This window comes from Delphinapterus leucas, chromosome 8 (assembly GCF_059928025.1).
Source record: "Delphinapterus leucas isolate spDelLeu-1000000601 "Yukka" chromosome 8, BTC_Dleu_Yukka2, whole genome shotgun sequence".
Classification (NCBI taxonomy): domain Eukaryota; kingdom Metazoa; phylum Chordata; class Mammalia; order Artiodactyla; family Monodontidae; genus Delphinapterus; species Delphinapterus leucas.
Window position 1 is genome coordinate 110,132,969 of NC_143136.1, and position 19,172 is coordinate 110,152,140.

Below are 19,172 nucleotides of genomic sequence, written 5' to 3' on the forward strand. Positions count from 1 at the left end.
ATCATCTTCATCCTCGTCATTATGGAGAACTGGGCTCCTCAAGTTAGAAGAGCAGGGAACAGCTCCCCTAATACACAGGGTCTCAGCAAGGCCTATTTCCACCTAAATGTCCACACTGCCTACCATGGCTCTACATTTCCTCTCCAAGCCTTAGGACCCCTTCTCTGAGCCTTTGTCTCCACAGAAATGGTCCTGGAAGCTAGTCCTTTGTCCAGGCCCCAATCCCTCTGCCGAGTTTCCTGAGATAAGCCTCCAGCCATCCTCCACCCAGCCTCTTCCTCCTCTTTCCTCCTCCCCTGCCCTCTCCAAACCCACAGTTCCCAGACCTGCAGTTTGTTCTCAACTCTTTCACTGTGTCTCTCCCCACCACAAAGACATAGACACCTGATGCCCGGCTCTGAGCTGACATCCCTTTCCAGGGTAATATGGAAGAATCATAAATGATCACCCGGCCCCGAGAAGGCCCAGCACATTTGGCCTTGCTCTGACAGCCCTGTTGCACTTCAAATCATTCATCTGCATTTTATCAGTAAAGGGGTTGTTGCCACAGAGCTCAACTGACAGATAAGAAAACTGAGTTAATTTAAGGGGAATTTGAAAAGCAAAGAAACGTGTGCTCCAAACCAGAAAACCTGGATTCAAATCTTGGCCCTTCCTTTTACAGCCATGCAAGCCGGAGCCCTGGCCTCCCCTGCCTTCCAGCCCGTGGAAGGTGCACCTCACAGCTCTGCTGGAGGGTTAACTGGGGCCACACCACAAGCACAGGCAGTTCATGAGCACCTCAGCAGAACCCTGGAGCAAGGAAAGACACATCAACACGCACAACGTGTGCCTTGAGCTCCCTTGCAAGTAACATGGGGATGCTAGCATTAGAGCAGAGGCCAGAGGACAGAGACCTGGCCCAGCTCCAGGACTGTGACCCTTGCCTGCTGGAAGTCTCTGGGCTCCAAAGGGAACTGGATTTCCTGCCCCTGTGACCTCTGCAAGCCTCCCACAGGCAGAGAGCCAGGACGCTTCCTTTTGCTTTTAGTTAAGTTTTTGTTTTTTTTATTCTAAGAACAACCTGTTTGGATATATAAAATCTAACTTTCCCTCTCATTCTGGCCCCTCTCCAACAGGGCTGTGGGCCTGTTTGAGCAATAAAATCTGTCAGAGGCCCAAGTCTGACACCCCTGTCCTGGTGACCAGGGAGGATCCTTCATTTTCAGGGAGCAGGGCTTCCAGGCTTCCACTCCTCAGGGATCAGTGTGGGTGGACTTCTTGGCCACCTGTGACACCACCTGTGGACAGGGGCAGCCCCCCACCATCAGACTCATAGATGGGGTCAGCGCCCCACCATCAGACTCATGGACAGGCTCAGTCCCCCACCACCACGCAGCCAACAAGCCAGAAAGACAAGAGTTGGAGAAAGGGAAAGTAATGCCCACCAGTTGCAGGATCGTCACACAAGCCAACCTTTTCCATCTGGCTGGCTGTTGTGAGCTGTTAGGAGGTCACTGGGCCTCTGGGGGAAGTGACATGTCCAGAGCTATACAGCTGTTAGGTGGCAGATCTCACTCAGTGTGGTCTGAGCTTAGAGCCCATGCTGTGCTGACCTGGCTTTACTCAGCTGGGTTCAGTGCTGCATTTCCTAAAGCCATCCAGAGGTCCTCATTCTGGGTGTGAGGGAAAGTGTTAACGGAGTCCACACACAACATCACCTTCCTGAAGCCTCAAAATGCACAGCCACATACTAGCTCCAGTGATCCTCCAGGATTGAAGTCTGCTCAGATAGCAGTGAATCACAACCAGGGCTCCAGAGACAAATCCCAGCTCTGCCTGTGTCAGCTGTGGCACCCTGGACATGTCACTTTCCCTCTTCATGGTTTAGTTTCATTCTCTATAAAGTGGAGTAACAATTGCACCTGCTCCATGGAGAGAGTGAGCAAATTAAGTGAACTAAATACATACAGCCCTCGCAGCTGTGTCCATGCCGTGTGGCATCTGGAGGCTGGCGCGTGGAAATTCGTTACGCTAATCTCGATGCTTTGAATATATGTTTGAAAATATTCACAGTGTTAAAATATAGCCTTTAAAATGGTAAAACCATGCTTCTTATACAAATAGAAAATAAACACTTTCTAAAGATTTCATTTAACTCATTAATTATATGAGAATCAGATGCTGAAAATGGTTCAAATGAAATTGACTTACAGAGATTTATAAACTCTACTGGAAAAAAACTCATTTGTATTGCCACAAACAAGAATCATTTGTATTGCTGTCAGTGTCCACAAGTTACCCTCTCTCCCTACAAAAACGTGAGTGGCCTGGCCAATAGGAAGTTAAAGCTGTATCCCATAGAAGCTGGCCCTCCCCAGCGCTAACCATGGCCAGCTCAGCTCTCTCTGAAGGAACACTCAGGAATCTGTTTGAATCCAAGCCTGACAATTTTGCCTGATAACGAGAAGTTAACTTTTTCATCCTACTTACCCACTATGTCCTTTCTTAAACCTGGCCTCCTTTCCCCATCACCCAGTGAGAATTACAAATCTGTAATTACTTATTGCAGGCTGTTGTCTTATGGTTAGTTGTTAATGTGCATTTCCTCCACTAATATTTAAGATATATAAGTCATATCATTGTTTTCCACACAGTTCTTTGCACATTCTAAGCACTCAATAAACATAGACTGAATTAAATTGGCATGGATACAAAGCCTGCAGGCTTTGGTACCAGAGTCCTGGGTTCAAATCTGGATCTACCACCTACTGGCTGGGTGACCTAGGGGGATGCCCCTCAACCCTTCGAAGTCTCCACTTTCTTATCTGTAAAACAGGAATGCTGATAATAATACTTACCTCACAAGGCTTTTGAGAGGATGACACGTTTCAATCACGCAAAGTACTTAGAAGAGTGTCAGGTCTGTAATAAGCACTCAATAAATGTCAGCTGTTAATATTACTATCTAGAAATCCCGGCTCTGGCCTGAGTTCTTAATTGTGTTTATTTTTAAAAGAATCAAGTTTATTTTCCCCTGAGTACTTTATATACAGTGAATGCACTATGAGAGGGACCCACCGAGAACACTTGGTCAAACCCCTCCCTCTACTGATGTGGCAACAAAGATCCTAGTGGACAGAGGGGCTTGACCAAGACCACACAGCTGTCTGTGCTGGACCCAGGACAGGAGCCTGGTCTCCAGGCTCTCAGGGCCCTTCATTGCCCAGGGCTCCCCTCCCCTGAGCAGAACACAGACAGGGCCCTTGGTAGTACAGATAGTTTATTTTCTGTCTGGGGCTTACACTTTTCCCCAGACACAAATTGCTGAGAGGGCATCAGGGAGGTGGAGAAGGTGAGAGACAAGCAATCCTGGCCTCTGTCAGCTGTAGAATCATTGCCAGAGGCCAAGGACACAGCTGCTGGCCAGGAGCAGGGGTCTGCGTAAAGAAGCAGCAAGGAGAAAGGAAAAAGCAAGGTCTTCAGGTTCAAGTAGATCTAGGCACAAATCCCCCCCACCATAGCACAAGTAAGCTGAGAGATTGTGCCACTGTCGTGGAATTCTATTCTAAGATGCTAACTGAGGTTTCACTCCTCAGAGTTCTCTGTACCCCTGCCTGGCTCTCTGCCTGACAACTGAGGGAAGCATCCCACAGGTAACAGGAGTTACAGTCTTGACTTAGGCATTTCAAAAACTTAAGCTCAGGAAAGGAACAAGAGGTTCAGAAGAATATGAGAGAGTTCAGAGCAAATCCTCTCTCCCACAGGGGAAATTATTTCCAAAATTGAGGGAAGAGAGGAAACCAAAGGGAAAGGAGAGAGAGCTTGTGGCATCTCTGAGAAGGGCTGCCTGCCCTGCACACCCACACAGAGTCTGAGGGCTGAGACCCACAGAGAAGGCAGGTGGAAGGGCCTTCTAGTCCCATACCAACACTTCCAGAGAGCAGAAAGGGGGACCCAACTCATTCGATGAGGCAGCGAAAACCTGGATATCCAACCAGGCAAGAACAGGAAAAAAAGGAAATTTGTAGAATGATTTTACCTATGAACATAAATGACCAAAAAATATTCATTCATTTTGACCAAATTGGGTCTGTCCCAGAAACGCAAAGTTAGTCCAAGAGCAGAAAATGAAAACAAAATCTACATAATAGATAAAAGGAGGAAAACTATTATCTTATTAAATGCAGGGGTAAGCATTTTATAAAGTCCCTATAACTATTTAGTATAACTCTTATCATAATTGGAATAGAAGGGAACTTCCTTGGCCCAAAAGGCTCATCTACCAAAAACCCTACAGCAAACATTATACTTCAGGGTGACACATTCATAGCTTCCCCTTTAAAATCAGGAATAAGACCAGGTTGCCACTATACTCTTTTATATTCGATTGTATACTATAGACAAGCCAGAAAGGCAAGAAAATGAAATTTAAAACTATAGAGATTGAAAAGGAAGAAAGAAAATTATTTCTTTTGACAACTTGTATAACTGCCTATATTTTAAAAAAGAAATCTTCAGATAAAATTTTACAAATATAATACTTTTTCAAAGTGGTGGTGAAAATAAAAAATGAAAAACAGTTGTACTTCTTTATACCAACAACAAGCAGTTCAAAATGTAATTTTGGGAGAATTCCCTGGTGGTCCAGTGACTAGGACTCTGCACTTTCACTGCCAGGGCCTTTGTTCAGTCCCTGGCCAGGGAACTAAGATCCCACAAGCTACACAGCCAAAAATATATATATGTAATTTAAAATATATATATATGCCATTACAACAGAGATAAAACATATAAGGCACAAGGGATAAATCTAACAAAAGATATTTAAAGACTTAGATGGAGAAAATCATACAGAAAATAAAGAAGATGGGACTAAATGGAGATAAAATGTGCGCATGAACAAGAAGATTCAATATTACAAAGAGATTGGTTTTCTCCAAACTGAGCTATAGATTCAAAAAATTCCAATCAAAATCCCAACAGGGTTTTGAAGGAAGTTGAGAAGTTGACTCTAAAGTTTTTTAGTTTGGGGGGTTATTCATACAAAACATTTATTGAAAAATAATTGGAAGCCACCCACAATATACTATAAAGATTCTATATTTCCATGCTTTTTTTTTTACATCTTTATTGGAGTATAATTGCTTTGCAATGGTGTGTTAGTTTCTGCTTTATAACAAAGTGAATCAGGTATACATATACATATGTTCCCATACCTCTTCCCTCTTTCGTCTCCCTCCCTCCCACCCTCCCTATCCCACCCCTCCAGGCGGTCACAAAGCACCAAGCTGATCTCCCTGTGCTATGTGGCTGCTTCCCACTAGCTATCTACCTTACGTTTGGAAGTGTATATATGTCCATGCCTCTCTCTCGCTGTCACAGCTTACCCTTCCCCCTCCTCATATCCTCAAGTCTATTCTCTAGTAGGTCTGTGTCTTTATTCATGTCTTACCCCTAGGTTCTTCATGGCCTTTTTTTTCTTATATTCCATATATATATGTTAGCATACGGTATTTGTCTTTCTCTTTCTGACTTACTTCACACTGTATGACAGACTCTAAGTCTATCCACCTCATTACAAAGAGCTCAATTTCGTTTCTTTTTATGGCTGAGAAATATTCCATTGTATATATGTGCCACATCTTCTTTATCCATTCACCCAATGATGGACACTTAGATTCTTTCCATCTCCGGGCTATTGTAAATGGAGCTTCAATGAACATTTTGGTATATGACTCTTTTTGAATTATGGTTTTCTCAGGGTATATGCCCAGTAGTGGGATGGCTGGGTCATATGGTAGTTCTATTTGTAGTTTTTAAAGGAACCTCCATACTGTTCTCCACAATGGCTCTTTCAATTTACATTCGCACCAACAGTGTAAGAAGGTTCCCCTTTCTCCACATCCTCTCCAGCATTTATTTTTTCTAGATATTTTGATGGTAGCCATTCTGACTGGTGTGAGATGATATCTCATTGTAGTTTTGATTTGCATTTCTCTAATGATTAGTGATGTTGAGCATTCTTTCATGTGTTTGTTGGCAGTCTGTATATCTTCTTTGGAGAAATGTCTATTTAGGTCTTCTGCCCATTTTTGGATTGGGTTGTTTGTTTTTTTGTTATTGAGCTGCATAAGCTGCTTGTAAATTGTGGAGACTAATCCTTTGTCATTTGCAAATATTTTCTCCCATTCTGAGGGTTGTCTTTTGGTCTAGTTTATGGTTTCCTTTGCTGTGCAAAAGCTTTGAAGTTTCATTAGGTCCCATTTGTTTATTTTTGTTTTTATTTCCATTTCTCTAGGAGGTGGGTCAAAAAGGATCTTGTGTGATTTATGTCATAGAGTGTTCTGCCTATGTTTTCCTCTAAGAGTTTGATAGCTTCGGGCCTTACAGTTAGGTCTTTAATCCATTTTGAGCTTATTTTTGTGTATGGTGTTAGGGAGTGATCTAATCTCATACTTTTACATGTATCTGTCCAGTTTTCCCAGCACCACTTATTGAAGAGGCTGTCCTTTCTCCACTGTACATTCCTGCCTCCTTTATCAAAGATAAGGTGACCATATGTGCATGGGTTTACCTCTGGGCTTTCTATCCTGTTCCATTGATCTATATTTCTGTGTTTGTGCCAGTACCATACTGTCTTGATTACTGTAGGTTTGTAGTATAGTCTGAAGTCAGGGAGCCTGATTCCTCCAACTCCATTTTTCGTTCTCAAGATTGCTTTGGCTATTCAGAGTCTTTGGTGTTTCTATACAAATTGTGAAAGTTTTTGTTCTAGTTCTGTGAAAAATGCCAGTGGTAGTTTGATAGGGATTGCATTGAATCTGTAGATTGCTTTGGGTAGTAGAGTCATTTTCACAATGTTGATTCTTCCAATCCAAGAACATGGTATATCTCTCCATCTATTTGTATCATCTTTAATTTATTTCATCAGTGTCTTATAATTTTCTGCATACAGGTCTTTTGTCTCCTCAGGTAGGTTTATTCCTAGATATTTTATTATTTTAGTTGCAATGGTAAATGGGAGTGTTTTCTTGATTTCACTTTCAGATTTTTCATCATTAGTGTATAGGAATTCTAGAGCTTTCTGTGCATCAATTTTGTATCCTGCTACCTTACCAAATTCATTGATTAGCTCTAGTAGTTTTCTGGTAGCATCTTTAGGATTCTCCATGTATAGTGTCATGTCATCTGCAAACAGTGACAGCTTTACTTCTTCTTTACCGATTTGGATACCTTTTATTTCCTTTTCTTGTCTGATTGCTGTGGCTAATACTTACAAAACTATGTTGAATAAGAGTGGTGACAGTGGGCAACCGTATCTTCTTCCTGATTGTAGTGGAAATGCTTTCAGTTTTTCACCATTGAGGATGATGTTCGCTGTGGGTTTGTCATATATGGCCTTTATTATGTTGAGGAAATTTCCCTCTATGCCTACTTTCTGGAGGGTTTTTATCATAAATGGGTGTTGAATTTTGTCAAAAGCTTTCTCTGCATCTATTGAGATGATCATATGGTTTTTCTCCTTCAATTTGTTAATATGGTGTACCACGTTGATTGATTTGCGTATATTGAAGAATCCTTGCATTCCTGCAATAAACCCCACTTGATCATTGTTGTATGATCCTTTTAATGTGCTGTTGGATTCTGTTTGCTAGTATTTTTTTGAGGATTTTTGCATCTATGTTCATCAGTGATATTGGCCTGTAGTTTTCTTTCTTTGTGACATCCTTGTCTGCTTTTGGTATCAGGGTGATGGTGGCCTCGTAGAATGAGTTTGGGAGTGCTCCTCCCTCTGCTATATTTTGGAAGAGTTTGAGAAGGATAAGTGTTAGCTCTTCTCTAAATGTTTGATAGAATTCGCCTGTGAAGCCATCTGGTCCTGGGTTTTTGTTTCCTGGAATATTTTTAATCACAGTTTCAATTTCAGTGCTTGTGATTGGTCTGTTCATATTTTCTATTCCTACCTGATTGAGTCTTGGCAGGTTGTGCGTTTCTAAGAATTTGTCCATTTCTTCCAGGTTGTCCATTTTATTGACATAGAGTTGCTTGTAGTAATCTCTCATGATCTTTTGTATTTCTGCAGTGTCAGCTGTTACTTCTCTTTTTTCATTTCTAATTCTATTGATTTGAGTCTTCTCCCATTTTTTCTTGATGAGTATGGCTACTGGTTTATCAATTTTGTTTATCTTCTCAGAGAACCAGCTTTTAGTTTTATTGATCTTTGCTATCATTTCCTTCATTTCTTTTTCATTTATTTCTGATCTGATTTTTATGATTTCTTTCCTTCTGCTAACTTTGGGGTATTTTTGTTCTTCTTTCTCTAATTGCTTTAGGTGCAAGGTTAGGCTTTTTATTCGAGATGTTTCCTGTTTCTTAAGGTAGGATTGTATTGCTATAAACTTCCCTCTTAGAACTGCTTTTGCTGCATCCCATAGATTTTGGGTCGTCGAGTCTCCATTGTCATTTATTTCTAGGTATTCTTTGATTTCCTCTTTGATTTCTTCAGTGATCACTTCATTATTAAGTAGTGTATTGTTTAGCCTCCATGTGTTTGTATTTTTTACAGATCTTTTCCTGTAATTGATATCTAGTCTCATAGCGTTGTGGTTGGAAAAGATACTTGATACAATTTCAATTTTCTTAAATTTACCAAGGCTTGATTTGTGACCCAAGATATGATCTATCCTGGAGAATGTTACATGAGCACTTGAGAAAAATGTGTATTCTGTTGTTTTTGCATATAATGTCCTATAAATATCAATTAAGTCCATCTTGTTTAATGTATCATTTAAAACTTGTGTTTCTTTATTTATTTTCATTTTGGATTATCTGTCCATTGGTGAACGTGGGGTGTTAAGGCCTCTACTATGAATGTGTTACTGTCGATTTCCTCTTTTATGGCTGTTAGTATTTGCCTTATGTATTGAGGTGCTCCTACGTTGGATGCATAAATATTTACAATTGTTATATCTTCTTCTTGGATCGACCCCTTGATCATTATGTAGTGTCCTTCTTTGTCTCTTCTAATAGTCTTTATTTTAAAGTCTATTTTGTCTGATATGAGAATTGTTGCTCCAGCTTTCTTTTAGTTTCCATTTGCATGAAATATCTTTTTCTGTCCCCTTACTTTCAGTCTGTATGTGTCTCTAGATCTGAAGTGGGTCTCTTGTAGACAGCAAATATATGGGTCTTGTTTTTGTATCCATTCAGCCAATCTATGTCTTTTGGTGGCAGCATTTAGTCCATTTACATTTAAGGTAATTATCGATATGTTTGTTCCTATTCCCATTTTCTTAATTGTTTTGGGTTCGTTTTTGTAGGTCTTTTCCTTCTCTTGTGTTTCTTCTCTACAGAAGTTCCTTTAGCAGTTGTTGTAAAGCTGCTTTTGCTTTTGCTTGTCTGTAAAGGTTTTAATTTCTCCATCAAATCTGAATGAGATCCTTGCTGGGTAGAATAATCTTGGTTGCAGGTTTTTCTCCTTCATCACTTTAAATATGTCCTGCCAGTCCCTTCTGGCTTTCAGAGTTTCTGCTGAAAGATCAGCTGTTAACCTTATGGGGATTCCCTTGAGTGTTATTTGTTGTTGTTCCCTTGCTGCTTTTAATATGTTTTCTTCGTACTTAATTTTTGACAGTTGATTAATATGTGTCTTGGCGTATTTCTCCTTGGATTTATCCAGTATGGGACTCTCTGTGCTTCCTGGACTTGAATAACTATTTCCTTTCCCATATTAGGGAAGTTTTCAACTATAATCTCTTCAAATATTTTCTCAGTCCCTTTCTTTTTCTCTTCTTCTTCTGGAACCCCTATAATTCAAATGTTGGTGCGTCTGATGTTGTCTCAGACGTCTCTGAGACTGTCCTCAGTTCTTTTCATTCTTTTTTCTTTATTCTGCTCTGCAGTAGTTATTTCCACTATTTCATCTTCCAGGTCACTTATCCATTCTTCTGCCTCAGTTATTCTGCTATTGATCCCATCTAGAGTATTTTTAATTTCATTTACTGTGTTGTTCATCATTGTTTGTTTCATCTTTAGTTCTTCTAGGTCCTTGTTAAATGTTTCTTGCATTTTGTCTATTCCATTTCCAAGATTTTGGATCATCTTTACTATCATTATTCTGAATCCTTTTTCAGGTAGACTGCCTATTTCCTCTTCATTTGTTAGGTCTGGTGGGTTTTTATCTTGCTCCTTTATCTGCTGTGTGTTTTTCTGTCTTCTCATTTTGCTTATCGTACTGTGTTTGGGGTCTCCTTTTTGCAGACTGCAGGTTCGTAGTTCCCATTGTTTTTGGTGTCTGTCCCCAGTGGCTAAGGTTGGTTCAGTGGGTTGTGTAGGCTTCCTGGTGGAGGGGACTAGTGCCTGTGTTCTGGTGGATGAGGCTGGATCTTGTCTTTCTGGTGGGCAGGTCCACGTCTGGTGGTGTGTTTTGGAGTGTCTGTGGACTTATTATGATTTTAGGCAGCCTCTCTGCTAATGGGTGGGTTTGTGTTCCTGTCTTGCTAGTTGTTTGGCATAGGATGTCCAGCACTGTAGCTTGCTGGTTGTTGAGTGAAGCTGGTGTGCTGGTGTTGAGATGGAGATCTCTGGGAGATTTTCACCATTTGATATTATGTGGAGCTGGGAGGTCTCTTGTGGACCAGTGTCCTGACGTTGGCTCTCCCACCTCAGAGACACAGCCCTGACTCCTGGCTGCAGCACCAAGAGCCTTTCATCCACATGGCTCAGAATAAAAGGGAGAAAATTTAGCAAGAAAGAATTAGTAGAAGTAGAAAGAAAGAAAGAAAGGAGGGAGGGAGGGAGGGAAGGAAGGAGGGAGGGAGGGAGGGAGGGAGGAAGGAAGGAAGGAGGGAGGGAAGGAAGGAGAAAAAGGAGATAAAGTAAATTAAAATAAAGATAAAATATAATAAAGTTATTAAAATAAAAAAAGTAATTATTAAGAGAAAAAAAACTTTAAAAAAAACAAACAAAAAACGGACAGATAGAACCCTAGGGCAAATGGTGGAAGCAAAGCTATACAGACAAAATCTTACAGAAGCATACACATACACACTCACAAAAAGAGGAAAAGGGGAAAAAAATCATAAATCTTTCTCTCAAAGTCCACCTCCTTAATTTGGGATAATTCGTTGTCTATTCGTGTATTCCACAGATGCAGGGTACATCAAGTTGATTGTGGAGCTTTAATCCGCTGCTTCTGAGGCTGCTGGGTGAGATATCCCTTTCTCTTCTTTGTTTGCACAGCTCCCAGGGGCTCAGCTTTGGATTTGGCCCTCCCTCTGTGCGTAGGTCGCCGGAGGGCGTCTGTTCTTCGCTCAGACAGGACGGGGTTAAAGGAGCAGATGATTCGGGGGCTCTGGCTCACTCAGGCTGGGGGGAGGGAGGGGTACGAGGAGGCCGGCGTGACGTTGCACCAGCCTGAGGCACGCCGTGCGTTCTCCCGGGGGAGTTGTCCCTGGATTTCAGAACCCTAGCAGTGGCGGGCTGCACAGGCTCCCCGGAAGGGAGGTGTGGAGAGTGACCTGTGCTGCGTCTCGCGCCCATCTCTGGAGCTCCTTTAAGCAGCGTTTTTAATCCCCTCTCCTCGCGCACCAGGAAACAAAGAGGGAAGAAAAAGTCTCTTGCCTCTTCAGCAGCTCCAGACATTTTCCCGGACTCCCTCCTGGCTAGCCGTGGTGCACTAAACCCCTGCAGGCTGTGTTCACGCCGCCAACCCCAGTCCTCTCCTGGCGCTCCGACTGAAGCTGAAGCCTCAACTCCCAGTCCCGCCCGCCCAGGCGGGTAAGCAGACAAGTCTCTCGGGCTGGTGAGTGCCCGTCGGCCCTGGTCCTCTGTGCGGGAATCTCCCCGCTTTGCCCTCCGCACCCCTGTGGCTGTGCATTCCTACGCGTCTCTGAAGCTTTAACCCTCCGCCACCTGCAGTCTCCGCCCACGAAGGGGCTTCCTGGTGTGTGGAAACCTTTCCTCCTTCACAGCTCCCTGCCACTGGGGCAGGTACCATCCCTATTCTTTTCTCTCTGTTTACTCTTTTTTCTTTTGCCCTACCCAGTTACGTGGGGGGTTTCTTGCCTTTTGGGAGGTCTGAGGTCTTCTGCCAATGTTCAGTAGGTGTTCTGTAGGAGCTGTTCCATGTGTAGATGTATTTCTGGTGTATCTGTCTCCATCCATTTTAATTCTGAAACTGTTAGCTTTCTTCATCAGTAACATGGAAATAGAAACACGATAGTCTATGCCAAATATTTGACAAAACAAAATTGCGTTATATTATTGTAAGTTCTTATTTCTCTTTTTTTAAACATCTTTATGGGAGTATAATTGCTTTACAATGGTGTGTTAGTTTCTGCTGTATAACAAAGTGAATCAGCTAGACATATACGTATATCCTCATATCCCCTCCCTCTTGCGTCTCCCTCCCACCCTCACTATCCTACCCTTCTAGGTGGACACGAAGCACGGAGCTGACCAACCTGTGCTATGTGGCTGCTTCTTACTAGCTATCTATTTTACATTTGGTAGTGTGTATATGTCCATGCCACTCTCTCACTTTGTCCCAGCTTACCCTTCCCCCTCCCCGTGTCCTCAAGTACATTCTCGATGCCTGTGTCTTTATCCTGTCCTGCCCCTAGGTTCTTCAGAACCTTTTTTTTTTCTAGATTCCATATATATGTGTTGGCATACCATATTTGTTTTTCTCTTTCTGACGTACTTCACTCTATGACAGCCTCTAGATTCATCCACCTCACTACAAATAACTCAGTTTCATTTCTTTTTATGCCTGAGTAATATTCCATTGTATATAAGTGCCACATCTTCTTTAACCATTCGTCTGTCAGTGGACACTTATGTTGCTTTCACATCCTGACTATTGTAAATAGAGCTGCAATGATCATTGTGGTACATGACTCTTTTTAATTATGGTTTTCTCAGGGTATATGCCCAGTATTGGGATTGCTGGGTCATATGGTAGTTCTATTTGTAGTTTTTTAAGGAAATTCCATACTGTTTTCCATAGTGGCTGTATCAATTTACATTCCCAGCAACAGTGCAAGAGGGTTCCCTTTTCTCCACACCCTCTCCAGCATTTATTGTTTGTAGATTTTTTGATCATGGTCATTCAGACTGGTGTGAGATAATATCTCATTGTAGTTTTGATTTGCATTTCTCTAATGATTAATGATGTTGAGAATCCTTTCATGTGTTTGTTGGCAGTCTGTATATCTTCTTTGGAGAAATGTCTATTTAGGTCTTCTGCCCATTTTTGGATTGGGTTGTTTGTTTTTTTGATATTGAGCTGCATGAGCTGCTTGTGAATTTCGGAGATTAATCCTTTGTCAGTTGCTTCATTTGAAAATATTTTCTCCCATTCTAAGGGTTGTCTTTTGGTCTTGTTTATGGTTCCCTTTGCTGTGCAAAAGCTTTTAAGTTTCATTAGGTCTCATTTGTTTATTTTGTTTTTATTTCTTAGTCTAGGAAGTGGGTCAAAAAGGATCTTGCTGTGATTTATGTCAAAGAGTGTTCTGCCTGTTTTCCTCTAAGAGTTTGATAGTGTCTGCCCTTGCATTTAGTTTTTAATCAATTTTGAGTTTATTTTTGTGTATGGTGTTAGGGAGTGTTCTAATATCATTCTTTTACATGAAGCTGTCCAGTTTTCCCAGCACCACTTATTGAAGAGGCTGTCTTTTCTCCATTGTATATTCTTGCCTCCTTTATCAAAGATAAGGTGACCATATGTGTGTGGATTTGTCTCTGGTCTTTCTATCCTGTGCCACTGATCTATATTTCTATTTTTATGGCAGTACCATACTGTCTTAATTACTGTAGCTTTGTAATATACTCTGAAGTCAGGGAACCTGATTCCTCCAGCTCCGTTTTTCATTCTCAAGATTGCTTTGGCTATTCGGGGTCTTTTGTGCTTCCATACAAACTGTGCAATTTTTTGTTCTACTTCTGTGGAAAATGCCATTGGTAGTTTGATAAGGATTGCATTGACCCTGTAGATTGCTTTGGGTAGTATAGTCATTTTCACAATGTTGATTCTTCCAATCCAAGAACATGGTATATCTCTCCATCTGTAGTATCATGTTTCATCTCTTTCATCAGTGTCTTATAGTTTTCAGCATACAGGTCTTTTTGTCTCCTGAGGTAGGTTTATTACTAGTTATTTTATACTTTTTGTTGCAATGGTAAATGGGAGTGTTTCCTTAATTTCCCTTTCAGATTTTTCATCATTAGTGTAGAGGAATGCAAGAAATTTCTGTGCATTAGTTTTGTATCCTGCTATTTTACCAAATTCATTGATTAGCTCTAGTAGTTTTCTGGAAGCACCTTTAGGATTCTCTATGTATAGCATCATGTCATCTGCAAAGAGTGACAGTTTTACTTCTTCCTTTCTGATTTGGATTCCTTTTATTTCTTTTTGTTCTCTGGTTGCTGTGGCTAAAATTTCCAAAACTATGTTGAATAATAGTGGTGAGAGTGGGCAACCTTGTCTTGTTCCTGGTCTTAGTGGAAATGATTTCAGTTTTTCACCATTGAGAACAATGTTGGCTTTAGGTTTGTCATATATGGCCTTTATTATGTTGAGGAAAGTTGCCTCTATGCCTACTTTCTGCAGGGTTTTTATCATAAATGGGTGTTGAGTTTTATCGAAAGCTTTCTCTGCATCTATTGAGATGATCATATGGTTTTTCTCCTTCAATATGTTAATAAGGTGTATCACATTGATTGACTTGCGTATATTGAAGAATCCTTGCATTCCTGGGATAAACCCCACTTGATCATGGTGTATGATCCTTTTAATGTGCTGTTGGGTTCTGTTTGCTAGTATTTTGTTGAGGATTTTTGCATCTATGTTCATCTGTGATATTGGCCTGTAGGTTTCTTTATTTGTGACATCTTTGTCTGGTTTTAGTATCAGGGTGATGGTGGCCTCATAGAATGCGTTTGGGAGTGTTCCTCCCTCTGCTATATTTTGGAAGAGCTTGAGAAGGATAGGTGTTAGCTGGTCTCTAAATGTTTGATATAATTCACCTGTGAAGCCATCTGGTCTTGGCCTTTTGTTTGTTGGAAGATTCTTAACCACAGTTTCAATTTCAGTGCTTGTGATTGGTCTGTTTATATTTTCCATTTCTTCCTGATTCAGTCCCAGAAGGTTGTTCTTTTCTAAGAATTTGTCCATTTCTTCCAGGTTGTCCCTTTTATTGGCATAGAGTTGCTTGTGGTAGTCTCTCATGATCCTTTGTATTTCTGTAGTGTCAGTTGTTACTTCTCCTTTTTCATTTCTAATTCTGTTGATTTGAGTCTTCTCCCTTTTTTTCTTGTTGAGTCTGGCTAATGGTTTATCAATTTTGTTTATCTTCTCAAAGAACCAGCTTTTCGTTTTATTGATCTTTGCTATCGTTTCCTTCATTTCTTTTCACTTATTTCTGATCTGATCTTTATGATTGCTTTCCTTCTGCCAACTTTGGGGGGTTTTTTGTTCTTCTTTCTCTAATTGCTTTAGGTGTAGGGTTAGGTTGTTTATTTGAGATGTTTCTTGTTTCTTGAAGTAGGATTTTATTGCTATAAACTTCCCTCTAAGAACTGCTTTTGCTGCATCCCATAGGTTTTGGTTCATCGTGTTTTCATTGTCATTTCTTTCTAGGTATTTTTTGATTTCTTCAGTGATCTCTTGGTTGTTTGGTAGAGTATTGTTTAGCCTCCATGTGTTTGTATTTTTTACCGTTTTTTTCCTGTAATTGATATCTAGTCTCATAGCACTGTGGTCAGAAAAAATACTTGATACAATTTCAATTTTCTTAAATTTATCAAGGCTTGATTTGTGACCCTAGATATGATTTATCCTGGAAAATGTTCCATGAGCACTTGAGAAGAAAGTGTTCTCTTGTTTTTGGTTGGAATGTCCTATAAATGTCAATTAACTCCATCTTGTTTAATGTGTCATTTAAAGCTTGTGTTTCCTTATTTATTTTCATTTTGGTTGATCTGTCCATCGGTGAAAGTGGGGTGTTGAAGTCCCCCACTCTGATTGTGTTACTGTTGATTTCCCCTTTTATGGCTGTTAGCATTTGCTTTCTGTATTGAGGTGCTCCTATGTTGGGTGCATAAATATTTACAATTGTTATATCTTCTTCTTAGATTGATCACTTGATTATTATGTAGTGTCCTTCTTTGCCTCTTCTAATAGTCTTTATTTTAAAGTCTATTTTGTCTGATATGAGAATTGCTGTGATTTCCAGTTGCGTGGAATATCTTTTTCCATCCCCTCACTTTCAGTCTGTATGTGTCCCTAAGTCTGAAGTACGTCTCTTGTAGACAGCATATATATGGGTCTTATTTTTGTATCCATTCAGCCAGTCTATGTCTTTTGGTTGAAGTATCTAATCCATTTACATTTAAGGTAATTATCAATATGTATGTTCCTATTCCCACTTTCTTAATTGTTTTGGGTTTGTTATTATAGGTCTTTTCCTTCTCTTGTGTTTCCTGCCTAGGGAAGTTCCTTTAGCATTTGTTGTAAAGCTGGTTTGGTGGTGCTGAATTCTCTTAGCTTTTGTTTGCCAGTAAAGGTTTTAATTTCTCTGTTGAATCTGAATGAGATTTTTGCTGGGTAGAGTAATCTTGGTTGTAGGTTTTTCCCTTTCATCACTTTTAAATATGTCCCGCCACTCCGTTCTGGTTTGCCGAGTTTCTGCTGAAAGATCAGCTGTTAACCTTATGGGGATTCCCTTGTGTTATTTGTTGCTTTTCCTTTGTTGCTTTCAACATATTTCCTTTGTATAATATTTGATAGTTTGACTAGTATTCGTCTTGGCATGTTTCTCCTTGGATTTATCCTTTATGGGACTCTCTGAGCTTCCTGGCCTTGATTGACTATTTCCTTTCCTATATTAGGGAAGTTTTCAACTATAATCTCTTCAAATATTTTCTCAGTCCCTTTCTTTTTCTCTTCTTCTTCTGGGACCCCTATAATTCAAATGTTTGTACATTTAATGTTGTCCCAGAGGTCTCTGAGAAGGTCCTCAATCCTTTTCATTCTTTTTTCTTTATTCTGCTCTGCAGTAGTTATTTCCACTATTTTATCTTCCAGGTCACTTATCCATTCTTCTGCCTCAGTTATTCTGCTATTGATCCCTTCTAGAGAATTTTTAATTTCATTTATTGTGTTGTTCATCACTGTTTGTTTGCTCTTTACTTCTTCTAGGTCCTTGTTAAACATTTCTTGTATTTTCTCCATTCTATTTCCAATATTTTGGATCATCTTTACTATCATTACTCTGAACTCTTTTTCAGGTAGACTGCCTATTTCCTCTTCATTTGTTTGGTTTGATGGGTTTTTACCTTGATCCTTCATCTGCAGTTTATTTCTCTGTCTTCTCATTTTGCTTACCTTACTGCATTTATGGTCCTCTTTTCACAGGCTGCAGGTTTGTAGTTCCCGTTGTTTTTGGTGTCTTCCCCCAGTGGGTAAGGTTGGTCCATTGGGTTGTGTAGGCTTCCTAGTGGAGGGGACTAGTGCCTGTGTTCTGGTGGATGAGGCTGGATCCACCAGATGAGGCCGCATCCAGTGTTGTGTTTTGGGGTGTCTGTGAACTTATTGTGATTTTAGGCAGCCTCTCTGCTAATGGGTGGTTTTGTGTTCCTGTCTTGCTAGTTGTTTGGCATGCAGTGTCCAGCACTGTAGCTTGCTGGTCGTTGAGTGCGGCTGGGTCTTAGCGTTGAGATGGATATCTCTGGGAGAGCTTTCACCATTTGATATTACATGGGGCTGGGAGGTCTCTAGTGGTCCCATGTCCTGAACTGGGCTCTCCCCTCCTAAGAGGCTCAGGCCTGAAACCCGGCCAGAGCACCAAGACCCTGTCAGCCACACGGCCAGGTACATGGGGAGTTCTTGCCTTCTGGGAAGTCTGAGGTCTTCTGCCAGCATTCTGTAGGTGTTCTGTAGGAATTGTTCCACATGTAGATGTATTTTCGATGTATTTTTGGGGAGGAAGGTGATCTCCACCTCTTACTCCTCTGACACCTTGAAGGTCCTCCGATTCCAAAGTTTTTCGAAGGAAAACAGCAAAGGCCAAAGAATTCATGAAGAATTTTGAAGGGGAATTTGTCCTACCAGTTATCAGTTCAGGGACATACAAAATGACCAGTGGAACAGAATAGAGCATTCAGAAAAAGACAAACCATCATGCAAACTTAATAATTGACATAAGTGACACTGCAGATCATTGGGGACTATTCAACCCTCAAAACATGGAATAAACAGTTCTAAGTCAATGGTTTACCTATGTGTGGAAAAACTGACATCTTTTCACTACAAATGGCTTTATTATTTAAATTTTAAAATCAAAAGTTTAAAACTCTTCATTAAAAAATCATAGAGACTCTTCTCATGAGTGGGAAAGACTTTCTTAAGCCAGACCAATGAAGCACAAAATATAAAGGGAAACATTGGTAAATTTTACTGCATTATTACTAAAATCTTCTATCATCAAAATATACTGTCCTACAGAGTGAATTAAGTCAGAAAGAGAAAAACAAATACCGTATATTAACACATATATGTGGAATCTAGAAAAGTGGTAAAGATGAACCAGTTTACAAGGCAGAAATAGAGACACAGATGTAAAAAACAAACATATGGACACCAAGGGAGGAAAGAGGTGGTGGGATGAATTGGGAGATTGGGATTGACATATATACACCAATATGTATGAAATAGATAACTAATGAGAACCTGCTGTAGAGCACAGGGAACTCCACTTTGCTGTACAGCAGAAACTAACACAACATTGTAAAACAATTATACTCCAATTAAAAAAAAAAAAGATACTGTAATGAAGGTGAAAAGAAAAGATACAAATTTGGGAAAGATATTTGCAACACATACAACTGACAGTGATTAGTATTCAAAACATACATAAAAAGAATATCTGTAAATCAAAAAGAAAAAGATAAACAATCCAACAGAAAAATAAGCAAAAGACATAAGCATTTCATAACAAAAGGAACACAAATGGCAAATAAACATATATAAAGAGGTTCAACCTCTTTAATCATAAGGTAAATAGAAATTAAGATCACAATGAGATATCATTTCACTCCCACTAGATTGGCAAAAGTTAGAAGTCTGATAATTCTATGTGCTAAGATGTGGAGCAAGGAACAGTCTTCCATGCCACCAGAGGGTGAGTACA